Source organism: Gavia stellata, chromosome 6 (assembly GCF_030936135.1).
Source record: "Gavia stellata isolate bGavSte3 chromosome 6, bGavSte3.hap2, whole genome shotgun sequence".
Taxonomy (NCBI): Eukaryota; Metazoa; Chordata; class Aves; order Gaviiformes; family Gaviidae; genus Gavia; species Gavia stellata.
In genome coordinates, this window is record NC_082599.1 from 2,739,338 (window position 1) to 2,756,238 (window position 16,901).

Consider the following 16,901-nt stretch of genomic DNA (forward strand, 5'->3'; position numbering starts at 1 on the left):
GAGTGAAGTACAGAGGGTCAGAGAGCTACGGAGTGTGGGAAAACAGGTCTTTTGATTTCAACCTTTTCCCTGGTCCTATCAACAAAACAATACGATTCATGGCCTGTTTGCACTGATGTGTAGGAGAGCTAAGTCCTCACACTGTTGGCAGCCAAGCTGGGGAGTTTACTATTATACGGAGACCTTTAAAAACATCCCTGTAATGACTTGTCTTCTATTGCGTTTCCCCACATCCTCCACATCCTCACCAGGAGGAGCAGATCCTGCCCAGGCTGAGCTCCATCACAGGATGACTTGGAGCAGGAAAAGGATCCATAAACCTTGTCCTCACCCAGCAATAATGTACCAGGCTCCAGCAACTGCCCACACATAGCTTCTACCCATAGAAAAGTCAAAGAAAGGTATGTTTTGTGCCTTGAAAAAGAGGCTGCCCAGGCAAGACAGTAAAATAAACTCACCATGATCCGGATGAATGTATTTATCAATGATCTGGATGAGGGCATTGAGCGCTCCCTCAGCAAGTTTGCAGATGACACCAAGTTGGGCAGGAGTGTTGATCTGCTGGAGGGTAGGAAGGCTCTGCAGAGGAATCTGGACAGGCTGGATCGATGGGCTGAGGCCAATTGTGTGAGGTTCAACAAGGCCAAGTGCCGGGTCATGCACTTGGGTCACAACAACCCCATGCAACGCTACAGGCTTGGGGACGAGTGGCTGGAAATCTGCCCTGCAGAAAAGGACCTGGGGGTGTTGGTTGACAGCTGGCTGAAGATGAGCCGGCAGTGTGCCCAGGTGGTCAAGAAGGCCAATGGCATCCTGGCCTGTATCAGAAATAGTGTGGCCAGCAGGAGCAGGGAGGGGATCGTGCCCCTGTACTCGTCGCACCTCGAATGCTGTGCTCAGTTTTAGGCCCCTCACTCCAAGAAGGATATTGAGGTGCTGGAGCATGTCCAGAGAAGGGCAACGAAGCTGTTGAGGGGTCTGGAGCACAAGTCTTATGAGGAGTGGCTGAGGGAGCTGGGGTTGTTCAGTCTGGAGAAGAGGAGGCTGAGGGGAGACCTCATCGCTCTTTACAACTACCTGAAAGGGGGTTGTGGTGAGGTGGGTGTTGGTCTCTTCTCCCAAGTGACAAGTGATAGGACAAGAGGAAATGGCCTCAAGTTATGCCAGGGGAGGTTCAGGCTGGATATTAAGAAAAATTTCTTTACTGAGAGAGTGGTGAAACACTGGAACAGACTGCCCAGGGAGGTGGTGGAGTCACCATCCCTGGAGGTGTACAAGGAACGTGTGGACAAGGCATTGTGGGACATGGTTTAATGGGCATCGTGGTATTGGTTGATGGTTGGACTTGATAATCTTACAGGTCTTTTCCAACTGTAGTGATTCTGTGATTCAGTCACTGCAGATGTGGTAAGATGACGGGGGAATGTGTTTGGCTGGGCAGGGCCAACAGGGACTTCATAAACGTAGGACCCTAAGGGGGACCCTGAATTAGTAGTGCACTGCATAGCTTTGTGCCATGTAGACTTCATTTCTTGGTCTTTCCAGAAAAAGGGGTAAGCAGAATGCATACGACCGGTGCTGAGAAGGGAAAGAAAGGGTCTCCCCTCTGTGCTATCTTTTTAAGCAGTGATGTTTACATCCAGTGATGTTTAATAGCTATGACTAGGAGGGGACTAAGAACACAATTCCCCCCCAAGAAAGAGACTGCCTCATGAACTAAACCAGATCCTAATGTCAGGCACACAAAATAGTATGCTACTGAACTTGTGTGCTTCTTCCTATTGAACTCATACCACATGTAATCTGGTCAAAGTAAACTATGAGATTAGAGCTGTTGTCTGCAACACCCCAGTGAACAGGAGTGGGTAGCTTCAAATCCTAGAAATTATTTTCTTAAACACTTCAAGCCTGAAAGAGCTAGCCTTCAGGCAGGTCTCTAAAATGAAGATTACATGCATACACACATATAGAAGACTTATTTTTTATTTTCAGGGATAAAGAGTAAGTCATTCAGCCATCTATCCAGCCACTGTGGTTCAAGAGGAAAGAGCCAAAAAGGACTGGAAAGCAGATTTATCTTGTGTTACTGATGGTGGGTTGGACTGGTTGAAGAAAACTTAGTCCCCTATTAGCATAAGGGATGACTGCTGGTATGTTACCTCCCTGTGTGTTGGTCTGAGTGTTTTCCAAAGCTAATGCCAATGGAAGACTGAGGGAAAGGTATTTCAGTCCCATGATGCTCATTGCTTCATCTTAGATTTACTACAGCAGGTAGAGGTCTAGATGTGGAAACTCTGGACAAGGGGTCTACCTCCCATCTAGTTTCTCTGTTTCTGCATACAATTCTTCACAGACCATTTTCTAACACACTCTTCAGTCCATTTGCAGTGGTCTGGAGTGGTGAGACATTCTTATCTCAGCAGGTAGACTACCCTAAACCGCATCACTTACATGGTTTAATGGGTATCCACTATTGGCCATGAAACATAGAGCTGGACCTCTGGGCTGGTCCCATTTGGGCATGGTTCTCTTTTTAGGAATTGTTTTTATTTTATTAAAGGAAAAGGCAAAAAAAAAGTCTCAATTTTGAAAGAGTTTTGGCTTATGAAAACCTCAATCTGTTGTTAAGAACAGAAAAACCTGTTTCTAGTTAAAAGTGGAAATGTTTTCCTGCAAGTATCTTCTCAAAAGCCATTCATTTGATTTTAATTTTTAACAGCAATAAAAACAAGTTAAGAGGCTGTTGCGAGCCTGGTCATGTGAGAATCAGTGAAGGTGGTGTGCTTGAATTCAGCATAGTATGAAGGTAGGGTGAAGTGAATTGGCTCCAACCAAATGTCCATCACCACAATAACCTGATCTGGATCATGGCCAGCATGATTCTTCACAAAACTGTATAAGAAAACCTGAAGTAAAGAGTGATCACAGTCCCTGGGCTTCTGACAAGAAATAGCTTTCCAGAAGTACAGAGCAGTTGGGGGGAATCCTAAAAGGTACTTGATTTAATATAAAGTTGGCTCCAACCCATTTGGAACAGAAAAATCCAAAGTACGTGGGCAATTGCTTTATGAAGTGCTGTTCAAAGACCTGGTATTCAAGGACACTCTGGAAACGGGAAAGGGGAGAGTGATCAAACACAAACATACAGAGCCAAACAATACTTGTCAAGAGAAAATGAGGAAAGGAAAAAGCAGAATTAATATTGCTAGCCAGAGGGTTAATAAGTCCTGAGTGATGAAACAGATCAAGTTTTGTTTCCTATAGCACAAGGTCTCACGGTTGGAGTCTTATGTGTCTACTAAAGCGTGAGTTTGGATTAAAAGAAATCTCCTGAAATTAGGGATTTTGTATTATCTCCTGCCTCTGTAGACCCCTTAGTGCCTACTATGAGGCAAGTTAATGTTTTATTTTGGTATGACACTCTTAGATTCTCTTTCCTTTTCCTAACCATATTTTTTTGTCATAACTGTAAGAACCTTAAGGCTCCCTGCCTTCTTTCAAACTCGACAGTAGTTGATCAGAGGATTCAAAAAGTATTGCAAGAAGAAGAGCACTTAAGCATTGCAGACTGCATAGACATGTCACAAACAATATTAGTGCCTGGAGATTCCTGCACAATAACACGTTCCTTATACTGAAGTCCTATAGTATCAACTTTATGCCATCCACCAGCACTCTTAATTGTACAGGGGATTTTGATTCCCAAATTCTTTTTTTTTGGCCATCTGGCAACAGGTATAAAAAAGCCAAAAGACCAAAGATCTGTGGGATTTGAGCAGTTTGTAACTTCCCCAGTAGATTCCTTCCAAAGATTTTTGGCAGATAATTCCAGGTATGTTTCTCCCAGACAATGTCAGGACTATGCAGGCTGAGTGAGCTGAGAATTGGCATCAGTATAATTGCTTCGCTCAAAGTTCATCCAACGCTAACCTGCCTTGCACTGCATGGTGTGGTCACAGTAGCGTTCCTCAGAGGTCTCATGAGGGTTTCTTCAGTGCTCTCCTTGCACTAGGCAAACACTTACATATCTGACTATAAACCATTTCTACACACCAGAGATTTTTTTAGACAGACACACATCATCAAAACTCTGCTGCAGACTCTGTAAAGGAGCTTTGAAGCAGCTGGATGATCTTCATCTGGAATAATTATGCCAGGACAAGGCTTTAGCATAGGAGCTGTTCCCACAACCAGATTCCCCCTTCCTAATGCAGCTTTTTTGGTGTGGGAATTGACAGCTGATCTTTATGGTGGCACTTCCCTAACAACGGCACCTCCATGCTGTGAAAATTTTCTTGGCAGAGCTGCCAATATAGATGTGATTTCAGCTACTTAGTCCCTAACAGATCTGGCTGGGTCACGGTGCTGAGAAACCTCACTGGCTCCAAGGCTACATCTGTACATGCAGTTCTGACAAGCAAAGATATAACATGTGGTTCCAACTACAGGATTACTGTATTAGCGGAGGCATTCAATGCATTTTTTGCCTTAGTCTTTAATAATACTGATAGACCTTGGGCTGCCTGGTTCCCTGAGTTGGACTATGTGTGTGGGAACAGTGACTTTCAATTTGTGGACATTGAAATTACAAGGGACCAGCTGTGTCAGCTGAATGTTCACAAGTCCATGGGGCCTGATAGGATTCATCCCACAGTACTGAAGGAGCTGGCAGATGTTATGGCAGGACCCCACTTCATCATCTACAGGAGGTCTTGGGAGTCTGGGGAGGTCCCCGCTGACTGGAAGTTAGCCAGTGTTATTCCAATTTATAGGAAGGGCATGAGGGAAGACCCAGGAAACTACAGACCTGTTAGTCTGACCTCAGGTCCTCTAAAAGTTCTAGAGAAGATTATACTGGGTACTATTGAAAGGCATTTAAAGAATAATGCAATCATTAGGCACAATCAACATGTTCACAAAGGGAAAGTCCTGTTTAACTAATTTGATCTCCTTCTATGATAAGGTCACCCACCTAGGAGATGAAGGGAAGGTGGTGGATGTAGTTTTTGTGGATTTTAGTAAGGCTTTTGATACTGTGCCTCACAGCATCCTTCTGGACAAGTTGCCTAACTGTGGGATGAGCCGATTCATGGTGCACTCGGTGAAGAACTGGCTGAAAGACAGAGTTCAAAGGGTTGCAGTGAATGGGGCTACATCTGGCTCGCGACAGGTCACCAGTGGTGTTGCTCAGCGTTCAATTCTAGGGCCAGTCCTGTTCAATATATTTATCAACGATCTGGAGGCAGGAGTTGAATGCACCATTAGCAAGTTCGCAGATGATACCAAACCGGGAGGTGCTGTTGTCTCTCTTGAGGGACAAGAGGCCTTGCAGAGGTATCTAGATGGATTGGAGCATTGGGCTATGAATAATGGGATGAAATTTAACAAGTCAAAATGCCGGATTCTGTACCTAGGACGGTGTAACTCCAGGCACAAGTATAAACTGGAAGGGGAGTGGCTGGAGAGCAGCCCAGCAGAAAGGGATCTGGCTGTGCTGGTTGACAGCCGGCCTCTCCTTGAGTACTGTGAGCAGTTCTGGGCCACACAATTTAAGAAGGATGTAAAGGTCCTTGAATGGGTCCAGAGGAGGGCAACAAAGCTGGTGAAAGGGCTGGAAGGAATGTTCTTTGAAGAATGGCTGAGGACTTTTGGTTTGTCTAATTTTTAGAAAAAGAGGCTTAGGGGTGACCTCATTGCTCTCTACAGCTTCCTGAGGAAGGGAAGTGGAGAGGGAGGTGCTGATCTCTTCTCCCTGGTATCCAGTGATAGGACAGATGATGGTTCAAAACTGCGCCAGTGGTAGTTTAGACTGGACATTAGGAAGCATTTCTTTACCGAGAGGGTAGTCAACACTGGAGCAGGCTTCCTAGAGAGGTGGTCAATGCCCCAAGCCTGTCAGTGTTTAAGAAGCATTTGGAAAATGCCCTTAATAACATGCTTTAACTTGGTCAGCCCTGAATTGGTCAGGCAGTTGGACTAGATGACTGTTGTAGGTCCCTTCCAATTTAAATAGTCCAGTTCTGTTCTGTTCTGTTCTGTTCTGTTCTGTTCTGTTCTATTCTATTCTATTCTAGTCTAGTCTATTCTATTCTACTCTACTTTACTCTATTCTATTAACTTCTACTTTATTATACTGTGCTCTGGCTCTTGTCAATAAGGATGTTAATAAGAATTTTACTGTGCCTTTCTGGTGTAATAACCATGCCATTAAGTGACGCAAGGATTTAAAGTTATTATCTTTATCTTGGAATGATGGTAAAAAGGAAGATGAGACTTTCTTACACTGTACTTCAAGAGAACAGACTGAAATTCAGAGCACTCCTGGGACCTTATAGACCAGACAAACTAACTCTCTGTCCCCTCTAGAAGACTTGATACTTCTAGGAAGGACTGGAGGTCCCTGCCTCTCTTATACCTGTCTTAAGGCAATATTGCAAGACCAGATGAGACAAATGGAGGTTGTCACTGTGGATCAGGCTGAAGATGCACCCAAAACATTCCCCAGAGCATGCACAAAAGCTTAGACAGCGCTAGGCCTGAAGCAGTCCCAGTTTGGTCACCTTGAGGCTTGACTCAAGAGCATTCATGTGGACAGACAGTCCAGCAAATTGGGCTTTGAACCCACCTTTGAATCCTCCCCTGAATAACTGTGTGGTTGCAACTGTTGGTTCCTAGATCATAAGCTGATATTTTATATATATATATATACACATACACACACACTGACCACACCATGCAAAGCTCCATAGAAACTTTGGTAACTAGTCCAGCAATGTAATTGAGCTGATCTATATTCTGGGATCCCCCATGGTTTTGTGCATTTGCTTAATTGTTTTTTTCCATCAATATTTCCTTGCATAGGTAAATTTTGTAGATGTGTTAGCGTAGTTCCTGGTTGAATTAAGACTCGAGATAATGAATTGTATCCGAATTTCTGTGTATGGTTTCTTTCTCTCTTCACAAGTCATTACTGGTTTCTTCCGCTGGCCTTCTGAGGTGGCAGATTTAAGGAAGCTCCCAGTGGTACTGGAGTGCAGGAGCCATGCAGGAAAAACACAGTGAAATGCTCTGTGATGGTGGTCTACCTTTTCTGTTTTAGAGATCCCTCAAGATTTTCATGTGGAGTTAACCTCCCCCATCCTTTAGTGAACTAAAGCCTTGAGGCTTTTGCTACCATTTGTTAGTGGACTTTTCCAGATCATAACCCATCATGGGTTTGCAAGCCACAGGTTGAAAATTCTAGCTTTGGAAAGCTTAAAACAGCCTTCCTGAGTTTGATCCAAAGCTCTTTGACCTCAGTCGTGAGAGTCACTGACTCAGTGTAGGCTTTGGATCAGACCTTGACAGGTCTGTAGCTTTTTACCAACTGCCCGTCCTCCATGTCCCGGTTCTCCCTCCACTCTCTGGTGTTTGTTGTTCCTTCTTTCCACGCCAGCAGATGTTTTCCAGGCAACAGAGCAGGATCTTGCTTCATTTGGAGTCAGAGCCAAGTTCTGATGGTCTTGCACTGATTAATACCAATGGGAGTGGCACCTCTGAACAATCAGAAGCGGAGAGCTGGGGAAGTGCCTTTCCTGCCCGTGTGCTCACTTCTCCCTAGGTTACCAAAACCCATAAATAACAAAAGAGAAAATAAAGCCCAGACAAACTGCTAAAGCAGGAAGAGAAAGAGCGCGCCTTGGTTTTGTTCACATCGGCTTCCAGACTATCTTGATGATCATTCATGGGAATGAAATTTAGGACGTGCATTTTTTCTGGCTGAGCCTTTAAGGGTGGTCATCTCTTTTGGGTCCTCCATTGCTCACTCTTTCTGCCTAATAATACCCTAGTCAGAGCCCCTTTTTCAGTGACATCTTCCTTTCAGCTACTAATACTCTGCTTCTGGGTGGGATTTCTTTGCCTGATACTAAGGATCTGGGTTCCAGCAGAGCAAGGCCTCCTCCATCTTTTTCGGGACCATTAAATATGCTGTAAAAAACCAATACTGTATACACCAAGAGAAGCATATGTATTTATTACTCAAGCTATTTCTATATATTTCCATCAACATTTTATTTCTTTTTACTTTTTACCCACCTTCTCTCTGCCCCCCCAAGACAAGGGTTTCTTGCAACAAAACTGAATATTTTTTTCTTGAAGGCAAATTTCTTTAGATCAAATAAAGATCTATAGATCTAGATCCTATATTTCAGCTGAATAACTTCATTTTTTTGATTCTTATTTGCTTTTCACTTGCATTTTTCTCACAGAGAAACTGCAAGTAGTTTTCTAAACACCACTTGCTTCTAGCTGGCTACTTGAAACAGAACCTGAAAAAAAAACAAAATAAAAGGTTGATCTTTGAAAAAACGATGGTTTATTTCTTAAAACATCCAACTTTATTTCTCTCAAAAGGCTAGAGTTTGTTTTGCACATTTCTTCGTGTTATAACTGAGAAATCTTCTTACATCTGATCTAGTGGATTGGATTTATTCTTCATGCAGCAGAACTATGAGCTTCTTTTCCTTTAGTTAAAGAGCCAACATATTCCCTCAGACTGGAAAAGAGATTAATGCAATCATCCCTCCTGACCTTAGTTTATCTTCTACCAATCTACTGGTGGTTTCCAGTAGTCCAGGGGAATGAATCGTCACAACAGCAGAATGATCTTCAAGACAACCCCTCTCTCATCTCCTTCAAGTCACAGCTAGAACTGTACCAAGCCAAAGAGATCAAAGGTCAGCTAAAATGTGTACAGTCACCTAGGAAGTCGGGGGGGGGGGGGGGGGGGGGCGGAGCGGGGAGGATACCACTTTTAAAGTCAACAGCACAAAACAGAGCAGTTGGTTTGTACATGGTTCACTACACAGGACCTGACACCCACTTGTGCTGAGCCAGGTACCTCCATCCTGCAGCATGGTAAAGCTTAAACTCATTTCTATAGACCAGGGTTAAATTTCATATCCAGTCACTGTTTACAGGGATGCTAAGCAGAAGCGGGAATTTAAATCTATGGTAACAAAATGAATTTTTGTTCACTTTAAAAGGGAGCTAGAATTTATTTTTTGAATGATTTTGGAGGGATGAAAAAAGATTATGTCAGTATTTGAAAAAGCTTTGAAATAGCATTTCAACGAACTTGAAAAACATTGTCAATCATCTTTTTTATTGTTTATTGTATCAAACATAAAAAAATTGTTTGACCAAAGGTGAAAATGTTTATTTCATTTTTTTTTTTTTCCCCTTTTTCAAAAGAGAGAAACAAAATGTAGTCAGTTTGGTATGTTGGTATGTTGCCCCAAGAATTTTCCTACAGCAGCATTTTCCAACTTTATTTTGAAATATTTTAATAATTATTAGAGTTACAATCCTTGATATGTGCTTCTCTACTATCTTTCGTAATACTACATCTAAGTAAATGATCAGGTAAAGAGTAAAACATGGGAAAACCAAGACAGATTTAAAATGGTATCACTAGAGCTTTGCTAGCTCTCAGTTTACCATTTGAAAAAACACTCTGATGCCTAAAGTAAAAATCATCATTTTCTTTTACTTTCTATACCCTTGATATGCTGCCTTTTCCTCTCTTGCTGAAAATTAGTCTTGACTAAAATAAGGAACTGTGGAATGCAGTATTTTGGTTCAGTGACTATTTTTTTTTTGACAATGAACTAAAAAAAAGATTCATAACATTTCCCAATGTTTTCTTTCATATCTTCCCTCTTTTGTTATCAGAGGGTAAAAAAGGGTAATAAATTTAAAAAAACCCCACAACTTCACACCAAAACAATATCTTTTTTTTCCGTATAGTTCAAAATCTGACAATTTTTACATACCATTTCATATTAAGTTGAATGCTTTATTTTGGGTGAAACCTCTGTCAGAAAGTCTCCACTGCTTTGCAAGTGGGGCAGAAGGCAGAAGTCTCAGCCACCTTCTCTTAAGGTCAAGAAGATCCTTCTGTGATTTCACTGGGCTTTAGCTCAAACCCCACAGACTTCATGCAAAGCCTATTGGAATCGGTGGAAAGAATCCTATTGACTTTGATGGGCACTGGATCACATCTTATATGAATGACTGAAAAACTCTTCCAGATGAGTATTTCAGCTCAGCACTGCCTAAGTATCCAAACTGGGAAAACTATGTTTGCTGGAACGTTGCTTTAGGGAAATCAAATAAGAAAAGAAATTACCAAGCTTCAATCAAAATTAAACTCGCCCTTTAGAAAACAAAAAAATAAACCTTGCCATCTGTGACTCTCTCATTTTACACAACATTTTTATTAAAAGCAGCTGGGTGCTTCCTCTCCCTTTGACTAGTTTAAGCAAGAAGAAGATGTTTATTTAACAGTCATAATTTGTTTAGAGCTAGCAAACGAAATACCTTGTTGTGCATGAGTTATTAGCTCATTGCAGAATTGCTCTGTTTAAATGAGCCTTCGACGTTGATTCATCTAAGTACGTGTCTCCTAAATGAGAATCATATGCATGGTGAAACCAGACCTTGGCATTTCATCAGGGTGTGATTCGGGAACACAGGCTTGAAACTCTCCATATTATTAAAAGAAAAGGGGAGGAAAAAAGATATTTTGCATTATTTTTAAAGAAACTGTTTGCTTGGTGGTGTATTAGTGCTGTAGTATATTAGTGCCATAAGAAAGTTACTGATTCACTGACATTTACATTAGTCATTTGGTGCTAATCATTTTTAGCCACTTGACTTGAAGAACCAGTACAGGAAACTGACTGCTAATATTGTGTATGAAAGGCCAAGGAAAGCATGTAAAAAGGAGTGAGTGAATTGGCCAAAGTCGGCTAATGTCACTCCTACTTCTATATAAAAGCAGGACAAATTGTTTGGCTTTCCACCCAAATAGCTGCAGGCACCAGGCTTCAGCTGTGAGCGAGTTTCTGAAAATTCCCAACATCATACCTGCTTGCTTATACACTCAGTGAAGATGATTGACACTTCCATGGCTCATTTTGCTCTGTGGGATTTCAAAAGCATTTTACAGATCAGTGAGCCAGGTGCAGCGGTGGGCTACATCACCCTTGCATTAATCTGGAAAGCAAAGCAGTCATGATCCTGAATAACCTACCACTCCACCCAGGTGAAGTGCTCCACTGGAGTGACTAAAGTTAACGAGCATGTAGAGAGAAACGTGATCCTTGATACACATAGTCGTAATCAGCAGCTAAATGTGCAGAACTCTCTGGGGTGGAATAACACTCGTATAGGTTTCGTCTTCCACCTCCAGGATGATTCCTTCATCAACACTCCGCTCAGTGTTTCTTTCTTCATCTGACCAGACTCATGACTTTAGCCGCTCCTAAAAGTTTTCTTCTTTGAGGTCTTGACATCGCCCTAAATCAGCATTTCCGTAGGGACTTCCAGTCGTCCCTACTTACCAAGAAAACAGCAGGTCTCTTACGGGGGATGCCTGTCTAGCACTCTGGTAGAAACATCCTGTGCTGCATATGGCTTTTTTGGTTAAGCACCTCCCTTCCTCATCCAGAGCTTTACTTACCGTTTTTCTTTATCCATTCTTTAGACTTGCAACTAATTGGAACCAGTCCTGAGTTTTCCAAGACTTTTCTAGACTTGATTCCTGAGAGAAAACACAGTCAATTCTGGTCTCGGTTACATGAGGGTAAAATTCAAATATTATGCTAGGAACATAAGTGGAGTTTTACTCGGCTTTGCCCTGCAGGGTGTTGTTTGGTGACACAAGAGCTAATTCTTAACTTTATTGCTCCATTTTAGAGTGAACATGTCTTGAAGCATGTCTTGAATTCTCTTTTACCCTTACTTACTCCCTTACCTACTTACTTACTTACTTACTCCCTTCTGTTTCAGAGTGTTTTCTTGTAATTAGGCCATTAAACCTGATCAAACTAGCTTAGAAAAAACAAGACTCCTGTCTCTGTCTCTTAGGGCTGAATTAAAATGAACATTTAATTTTTTCCAAAATGTGTAGAAACCATTTTTATCAATTTTTTCCTTCACCTTTTGTTGCATTTTAGGTGACAGACACCCTGAAATGTTACAAGATTTGTATTTATTATACACCTCTCTTCCCCAGCAAAGATAAATAGCAAGATAAACATGATGTGATTTTCTGAGTAGTAGCCTCACAAACTTGGCAAATAGTGTCTCTGTGCACCACCCCAGAACTTCTGTGTCTTCAGCACTGTTACACAGGAGGTATTTCCACTACCTCCTTCCCAATCTCTCATTAATTCTTTATTTTATTATTCCTTAACCCAAGACTAAATGAAAAGTCACTGGTTTAATGTTTTGGGGTTTTTTGTGCAGTAATTGGGAGGGCCAGCAGTCATCTCCCTGTTCCCCAAATGTCTTCTTTTTTTTTTGAGAATTTGAATCTTAATTTTCCAGGTTGTTGAAAAATGGTTACTTCAAATTACACAGGGAAGCTGGCTTGGCTTAAAGCCTAGACTCTTAAGTTGTTATTCATCTCTAGGTGAATACACTTTATGAGTGTATTTCATGTTCCTAATCATAATTTTTTAGTGTCACTTAGTCACTGTAGAGTCTCCTGCTGTAAAAACCCATGAATCTGCTGTAGACTCTGTGTCATATCTACATGTGAGGACATCCAGAAAAACTAAGGGCATCTAAAATAGCATCAGATGCCTATGGGTGGGCTTCTGAATCTTATCCTGCAGGACAGATATCTTCAGTCTGCAGTACATTCATCTTCGTAAGACATAGATGTCTCAGTCCCATTATAACTAATGGAGATCTATACCTCTAACAAGTGACTCACAAACAAGCATCTAATGCCATTTGAAACCCTACTTCATAAGGTTGAAACCCAAATGACCTTTAGGTGCTCCTCCAGAACGGTATGGTTGCCTTGCAGGTCCTGTGTCATATCTGTCAGCCCTCTGAGCAAGTCTCAGATACCATAGGGCATCTCAAACCCCATGAAACATCTACGTATGGGTGGCTCAATCGACCCCTCATTAAGGCAGCCAGTGGAGCTGGGAAAGAGATTCATCTGATCAGTATAGATGGTGATGAGACAAATTGCTCCCTGAGATATATTAGCTTTATTGACTAGGAGTGTGAGTCAGTTGCCCAAATTAGAGGTCTCGTGACATTTGAGACTGCTACTGGCACCTAAGTTCTCACCCTTGATCTCTACTGACAGCAGTGGACGTGTGGCTAACTCACTTGTAGGCACTGAAGTTGAATTAAGCTACCTTGAACGTGCTGCCGTTCAGCAGTCCCCAGTGGATGCAGAGTTACAAAGTGCTCTGCACTTTTGGAAAAATCAAGAGGTAGATACAGGCACTTTGATACAGACCTATCTAACCCTGAGTAAATAAACACTTGTGTTTCAGCCTGAAGGCAGTTTATTCCTCTAAAGTGGTAATCTCGCCGGGCTCAGGGGGACTGTTCACAACACAAGGCATTCCTCTGGATTAGCGAGAGCCTCCACACATGGCGATGCATGGGGTTTTCCAATTTTGGCACTTGACTGAGGAGAGCAAAGCCCAGCTCTGCTTTTGTTAGGTACCTTTCAAAAGCACCCATGGAAGTGTTGCCTGTCGCTCAGTTAAGGCGAGATTCTCCTTGCCTAACTTTGATGACCTAACTTTTATGTACCTAGTGTAAAGTAGGAATATAGACTCCCATTTTGCCAACGGAGAAATACAGAGCAACATGGTTTTTGCAAATAGTTACCGAAGTAATGAAGTGTTTCCTGGAGGTGATTGGGGACTACCTATTGGAGATGTTTCACTTAGAGGTGACTAAAGTTGGGTGAGAAGTATTTCACTCTCCAGCTACTTTAGAAAGCTGCACCCTAAGGTTACTGGATATAACCTTCCCAGTGCCTTGTCTGGAGTAGCGGGAGTCTGTTGGCTTCCTGCTGAGTCCCACCCTTTCAGTTTGGGGACGGTTTCACCCTTCATTAATTTTAAGGAAAGAGAAAGAAAGATTGCTTTTATTATTTTTTTTTAAATTTTCTGTCGCTCATCTCCCTGAATTTCCCCGCTCTGTCAACAAAATCTCTAATATAATAAGCAAACAGCAGGCAGAAATACAGATTTATGGCAGCAGTATACTTGGCAAAAGCCCATTTCCTTGAATGTTCTCAAGAGCTGCATGGTTCCTACACTCCTCCAACCTCAATGTACATAACAAAATTCTTTTGTTTGTTTTTTGTCACTTTCAAGCTGAAAGACAATAACTAACAACAAATGGTGGTTTGTTTTCTGCCATAGTTATATTATTTATGTCCTGTCTGTGTCTATAACTTTCACCCTCTCCCCTTTTGCTTCAAGAAAGGCCTCTGATGGCCATTAATTTGATGATGTATCTAGAATAAACTTGCCAGCACTTGTCTCCCAATAGATTGTAATAGACTGGAACAGGCTTGGCCCATTTCCAGATAATTGGGTTTGTGGGTTTTCATACTCAGTCTTATTTTGACAGGAGAGCTGCATTTTACATCTGTATAAAACCAGATGAATAAAAAGAGGGAAGAAAAACATAGTGAGAATAAACAGTCACCTTTTCACAAACAATAAAAAAAAGTGAAGGCTCCAAGGGAGTTCAGGAAGGCTTAGGAGGGGGCATCTACTTTTTGCTTCCCTCAGTGACTAATCAGCTGAGTTCAAGCTTCATATATTGGCATTTGACAGGTCCTGTTGGGGTTAGATGGTGCCACCGAAGGTAGAGACTGAGAGGGTGCAAAACATAACTAAGTGAGGAAAAAGCAGAACACAGAGAAGCGAAGCGGATCACTAGACATTCTCAAAGGCATGAACACCTAAACCTAGCTCTCTAGCTTTACACATTGCATATGTCCAGTTAATTAAAAGCAACACCCTGCTACCTGCAGCACCAGCTGTGGTATATTTCTTCAATCAGTGGGATTTTTTAGGTTTGTTTTAAGAAAACAAACAGACAAAATATTGCACCATAGGTGTGGGATTCAGTGTTTGGATTAACAGATATACATACAGTACCATAATTAAGTGTATCCCTTCTGGCTCAGCTTCCAATCCTGATTGGTACTGGTCTCCCACAGGTCCAATGCCATATCTATGGTTCACATATGAATAATTTAGATCTCCCACAGCACCTCCATGTGACATGAATGACCAAGCTCCCATGGTAAGACAGCGGTGATATAGTCAGAGGAGTCCAGAAAGCCATTCATCTGACCACATCTGGACATCCTCTGAAGAAGGAGATTAATCTCTTTTTAGACGTCATTAACTAGATCTCCATTCAACCCCTTTTATGATTGTAAGAAAGAGACAGAGATTATCCTGAAGGTGAATTCATCTGACATGTCTCCAACGTGTAGGAACAAATTATACTCCGTGTGTGATTGCTTCTTTTCATTTGAAATGGAGGAATCTTAGACAATGAGGCTAAGCGTGGCATGATGATCTTTTATTAGATTAATTGCTAGATGTTGGGGGGGAAAAAAATCACCTTTCAGGCACAGAAGATCTTCTTCCAAACCTGAAGAGGAGATTATCTCCTCCCTTTCAGCTGGGAGCACGGTGTGACCCAGTGGATTGTGACTAGGGAGATGAGGAAACAGGAAAAGCCAATACATGCCCTGGTGAGTTAAGTGGCTACAACAAAGAAGTTGTGTTGGGTTGGTTTATATAACTCAGTAGACCGCAGGCTCAGAGGGGCCATAATTGATGTGCAGAAATGCAACGAGAGGCAAATACAACCCAAGAGAGAGCAGTGGCACTAATATAATCACTCAGAGCTTAGAGTCAGGAGGAGGTTCCCTTTGATATCAATGGGGGAAAATTCCTTCGGGATATTGAGGCAACACTTAATTGGCTTATGAAGGAGTTAATAACATGTCCCTGTCTGCAATAGTCTCAAGGCCTCAGGAGGTCTCTTGCAGTCTTTTGTTCCTTTACAAGGCAAAAAAAGGAGCTGTATTATTGTAGTGTTTATACTAAAAAGAAGAAAGAGTGGGTGGAGATCTTTCTATAGGATATGGTCGAGTATCATTAACAGCATTTATCAGGTGGCTAATGGAATGTTATGATTTCATCACCTAGAGTGAGCAATATACTTGTCTCCAAGTATAAACACGCAAAAACAAAGATTGAGAATTTTTTCCAGACCTGTCTGAAATATTTCCATAAAATTCAGCAGGATTCAGCTCAGCTCCTTCCTCCTCAGTCTTCTCTTTCATACAGAGATACTTGAGATAGGAATTAGATGTCCATCCTGATATCTCACTACTGTCTCACCAGCAAGCACAAATTCAAATGCAGGAATCACCTGCCAAGGAAAACCTAATGCACACTTGACTTACCATGTACACAAGAGAGTGAAACCATTTTAAATGTCTAAATACTCAAAATTCTATTTGAACAGAAGAAAAAAACTTTCTTTTACTTTGACAGTTGTTGAACACAGGTTGCCCAGAGAGGTTGTGGAGTCTCCATCCTTGCCGATATTCAGAACCAAATGGACTCTGTTCTGGGCAACCTGACGTAGCTGACACTGCTTTGAACGGTGGGATTGGATTAGGTGATCTCCAGCAATCCCTGGCAACTTAATGACTCTGTGATACTGTGATCCTATTAAGAGATTCAAAAGTGTTTTCACTACTTGGAAATTTTTGCTGTTACATCAGGCGCAGGAGCAGTGGAAGAGGGTAGCAACTTCTTGCTAATAAATTATTACTGAGTTCTGGGACAATGAGGTTCACTGGGCAGTATTTGACTAAAGGAATTAACTGCAGTCATATTTACTGCTTAGATGTTGCCATGTAAAAGCCAATTCTCTTTTGGCTTTGGATGTGATTGCTACTATTCATGATTTCCCCTCAAGTTATTGTGAGGTTAACGCAATGAACATTTCACATTTTTTAAGTGTGCTATTTTTTCAGCTGGGTTTTTCATAGG